This window comes from Strix uralensis, chromosome Z, assembly GCF_047716275.1.
Source record: "Strix uralensis isolate ZFMK-TIS-50842 chromosome Z, bStrUra1, whole genome shotgun sequence".
Lineage (NCBI taxonomy): Eukaryota > Metazoa > Chordata > Aves > Strigiformes > Strigidae > Strix > Strix uralensis.
The window spans coordinates 100,278,514-100,283,716 of NC_134012.1; positions in this window are offsets into that span (position 1 = coordinate 100,278,514).

Here is a 5,203-nt window from a genome sequence, read left to right on the forward strand (position 1 = left end):
TTTTTTTTTTTTTTATAAATTTAGTTTGCTTCTATTCTGTAACTCTGCACCTTGAAACCATTGATCTTGAGTGATGGATTATTTTCCTTTGCAAGACCAGCAGCAGCAGCCAATAGTGGTAGGAATTTTAGTCGGTTTAAACATGCCAGGAAAGCAAGTCCCAATTTTTCTTCCCGCTTCTCAATAAAATGTCCTGAGGATATCTCTTTTTGGCTATTTGATGGGATACGAGGAACAGGAATTCCTCATTTTTCAGCACGTGTGCAGGGAGTTGGAGCTTAGTTAAGTTGGAACCTACAGATTTCTAAGCCTGGTGAAGTCCTTCAAGCGCTGCCAGTTCGTGCTGCGCCGAGCCGACCTGGCAGCGCAGTCGTAGCGGTTAACAGAAGTAGAAGTCTTGGAAAAGCTTATTCTGAAGCTTTTTGCCAAATTTCTTGCATAGTTTCAGCCATCTGCAGAGGGCTACGAGGCACAGCGTTTAGGTGTTGCTTCCCCCTTGCTCTGGGGGAAAGAAGTCAGCAGTCATTGTTTCGCTCTTGGCTGTGGAAGCGGAAAAGACAGGTGATTTGGGGAGCGATGGCCACAAAGGGATGAGTTTTCTCCCAGTTTTCATTAACAGTGTTGCCTTCTTCAGACTCCCTTCTACTGAGATCACTTCCCCCCCCCCCCCCCCCCGCCCCTTACACGGCAGTTTCTTGATATTTGAAAAAACAGTGTTTGCTTTTCTCAAGGCTTTTAGTTTAAAATTTTTTTTTTTTCATTTTCCTTTCTCTCCTAATGATCTAGTTTGTCCCAAAAGCAAGCTGCTTCAGATTCTTGAGGAACACTTTAGAGGATTCTGACTACATCCTCAGAGAAGCTGATTAACCAGCAGCTCAGCTATGCTTCATCCGCAACAGAAAACGCGATTTGGGGGAAGAAATGAAAAAACCGACTACACGTTCTTCTTGCCAACCTCCCTTTTGAGTTGTCTTACTGCTGGGTTCGAGGTGCCTCGGCTTTTGGGAAGCATCTGGCCTTCTGACTGATTAATTGCTTATCACAGACTGTTAATTTGATCAGGAATCCACGTGTTTACTCCCGGTTTAATTCGCAGGTTTGCAGGGTGCTGATCTTGGTGGGTGACTGGTCTGTTTATGCTTCACAGAAAACCCTCTGTAGCGGTTGTTACGTTTTGATTGTGCCAAATTTTGATGAAATAGTGGAAGGTTGCTTCCGCCTATTGGTGGTGGTGCCTGTATTGCAGCCTGAAAGAATTCAGCTGTTAAAACCAGGGGTTTTTTTTGCAGATATTTGACGAGTCTCCTTAAGTCTCTACCTACAGTGAACGCTAGTATTTAAATGGCCAAAACCATTCTGAATAGAACCACACAATGATGTCAGCTGAGTTTATCAGAGCCAAGAAATCACAAGCTCCGCGTCAGGAGGGATGTGAACGTTGCGCGAGGCAGGAAAAATCCTGAGGTGGAATTCATCTTCTCCACCAGGCAGTTACTGATAAGATATGATCATAACTTAAAGGGCAAAATGAGAGAATCTCATTCTTAGTTTTTAATAGGCCTTTAACTTAAATTCTGTACTTTTTATTTCTTATGACAAGGCCTAAAAGGCAGCGCATAATGGATTGGAAACCCTTCAGCGGCAGCACATTGAATCTTTGACAGTCTTGCCTTTATGTCTTCAGAAAAGAGCTGCAGCTACTTGACAGCCCTGACGATCCCCGTATGCGCTGTAGGCAGGGATGTCACCAATGCCAGAATCACGTCTCCTCTTCAGCTCTGAATGTCTCCAAAACATAGAATTCAACAAGTATTTTTATTTTTTTTTTTTTTCAGCTAGCGCTCTCTTGCTTGCAATCCAGTTCCCGTGGGTGCTGCGCTTCTTTCGATGAAGTAATTACCCCTCTTGTTTCTCACCCTCAGTTAGGCCCTCCTCAAAACGAGCATTGTGCTGGAGTACTTGGTAATTTCACTTTGTGTGCTGGAGAGCTGGGATTAGCACCGGAAGGTTTAGACGGCTTTAGCCGTGTTAAGTTTTGAAAGCGAGGGCATTTAAAATGAACCCGGAAGAGATGTAGGAGAGGAAAATTTTTCCCTGGGATGGTTTAAAAGTATTTTAATTCTAACGGGAATCCCTCGGAAGGAGCCGTAACCGCTAAGCGGTGCTGGTTAGAAATTGTTCTTTACGCTGCTTTTTAGGCCAGATGATGAGAACGATGGGGACTTGGCCCCGATAAAAATCACTTCATTAACAGCTCTAACGTCCTGAAGACCTGGGAGATTATCTGGCTGCTTTACAGAGTAGATGGACCTAAAGTACAAAGGAGACAACGCTCTCCCCCAGTCACGGAACAGGGCTGTAGCAGCAGTAGTCATTGAACTTGTGTCCAACTCCTGTGCCTTACCTTAGAACCATCTTTCTTGTGACACTTCTAAAAGACGACAGTGTCCTCTCTGCGTAGCTCAGGAACGACTGCCTCAATTCTTTTCCTAGGAACCATTAAAAAAATTCCTACGCCAGTGTATATAGGGGAGGCTTCTGCCTCTGAACCCTTCCAGTGTTGTTTACGTCTTGATGGTGGTCTTTGAGACATCTTTAATCTCTTCTTTTGAAGAGTAAAGCGCTTTAGAAAGGACTGTCTCCTTGATTTGCCTTTTTTTTCTTTACTCTGCGACAGCAGAGTGACTGGGATGGCTGGTCACTTCTTTGATGCAACCCGTTAAAGACAGCCAGATGGGTCTTCCTCTAAGTGGGATTCAGACTTTTTTATTTGAAATCCTCTTTCCTCCCCCTCCTTCTCCTGGCAGGCCCCACGCTACGTAACATCTGCTCTATAAAATCATAAGATTCTTCATTGTCAGGTATTGTTAAGAACACAATTGTTGAGAGGTTACTTTTTTTAAAGACTGAAACATTAATGGTTTTGCCTGGTCCCGCTGATAACGGGAGCGTTTCCATGACTGGTGACAGGTTTTTGGGGACTTCTCAGGGCCGAGATTTGCAGGTTGCCTGTCGTCATCGGGCAGTTGCGTGAGCCGTGAGCACCAAGTTCTCCTGAAACACAACCAAGGGGAAACACTTCTCCACCGCTCACGTAGGAGCTGGATGCCCAACGTCTCCTTCCGTTGTGTCATCCCCCTCCCGAAACGCTTTTATCTCAAGGGGCTGGTCCTGAAGATGATCTGGGAGACGCCAAAGCTGCCGCGTGTGACGCTGCTGAGGTCCCCCCCGCCTCCCCGAGAGCTGCCCTGAGTGAAAATTTCCCTTGGGGCCACCTGGGGGAAAGCGGAACCGCTGCCGACAAAAATCTCAGAGAGTTTTCAGCGCTGTTGGCTGCTGTTGTGCCTTGTGAGCGACGCATCGCTCCTAAATTCCCCAGGATTTCATTCTTTCAAGCTCACCAAAATCACCTAGCGCTTTCTTGCTCCAGTACCTTTTTCTGTGGCTTTTTGGTGAAATTTGGTAGCGCTACTAAGTTGTGATTCAGCTGGATTGAGAGCTGCGAAGTACCCGTAACCCAAAACTCACCGTGAGAGGGTTTTTTGAGCATGAAAGCCTAGTTAAGCATTTCTTCTTTTAGCCATTGCCTTTTGATAAGCGGTCAACGGAATTCCCAGTAGTTCCTTTGTAGCTTACTGTATGTTTTTCATTAGACCTAGTTTGTGGATAATATACTGTAGTTAACTTTCCTGAAATTCTGTAACAGAGTATGTTTTTGATTAAAAAAGGTAAAGATTCAAGTCTTTGGCCTCTTTATTTAATTTCATGGAGAGCTTTCACCCTGTTTGTGGCTATCCACACCGCTCGCTGCGGCCTCCAACCGTGTCGTAGAGCTCGCCGGGGCAGGACTGTGACTTAGTCCCACGTGTCAAATATTTGGGTGCAACCCCCCCAAAGCCACGTCCAGCGTGGCACACGGGGCAGCTGAAGGCTCACAGGTACCCCTCTACCCCACGCTAGTGGGGCAGAACCGTTTTGTGGGTGTTCATATTAATGGAAATTATTTTTAAACCACCGGCCGAGCTCTGGGGAGGGGGGTGTTTTAAACCATTTTGTGGGTGCTCATATTAATGGAAATTAGTTCTAAACCACCGGCCCAGCTCCGGGTCTTGGAGCAAGGACCAGAGCGAGTATCAGGTCTCTGCGGCCATATGTGTCGGTGAGTGAGTGGGATCCTGTGATAAAAAAGTGCCCGGGAGCTCCGTTCCATCCGCTGCTGAGGTCACCAGGCTGCAAAACTCCTCTCAGTAACTAAATAAAACCGCCACCAGTCACGGGATCCAGGACTAAAGCAGGAGGCGGGCAACGCGCTTGCAGTGCTCTGGGGCTCTGCTGGGCTCCGTGAGCAACCACATCCCATGGTTAGAGAAAGGGAAAAAAAGGCAAAACAACTCTCTGAAGCCCAATGATTTACGAGCGTGAGAAAATGCCTTTTTAAATCACAGAGCCTGTTTAACTCTGAGCAGAAACGTCAGCGCGCTGTCTGCACCGGGATGGAGGGCACCGATGTCATCGCGTGTCCTGAGGTGCCAGATTAACAACTGTAATACAAATGGTGATAATTTCCCCCAAAAACACATCTTCCTGGAGGTACCGAAACTAAAACTCTTCCCGTTCAGCTGCACAGTCCCTCCCTAAACTCGTCAACCATCACTTTAAGCCAGTTTTAGCTCCTTAGCCCTCCAGAAATCTTTCCAGACCCCCTCCCGGTGCTGTTAGCAACCCTTTTGCAACTGGTCGTGGCCAAACCGTTGGATCTCACACTGGTATTACCCTCTAAAGCACCGAACAACCCTGCCGGCACATGATGCCGTGCATTTATCCCCCACCCTGACGCGACCACACGGCTGTAGGCTTGGCCTAAATCCATGCCACAAAGCTAAAGCAGGACCAGAAAGTCTTAGTCTGAGCACCAGCTCCTCCTCACCTGCGAGTGGAGTGTGGGCTTCCCATTCTGGGCAAAAAGATCACGAGTCTGGGGTGTATTTTTTTTCATCTTTCCTTGGCCTACGTGTACAAACATGTATTTTTTTTGATGGCGCGCACGCCGAAAAGGATGGGGGAGATGCTGTACAGGGTGGGGGGGTGCAGCACTGACCACCCACTGTTGCCAGCTGCTGGTACAGTGTATGCCCACGGCAAAATCCCTCTTTCAGCCTCATCCGTAGCCTTGCTGTGGGTCGATGTGAGGCCCCTGCCCTGT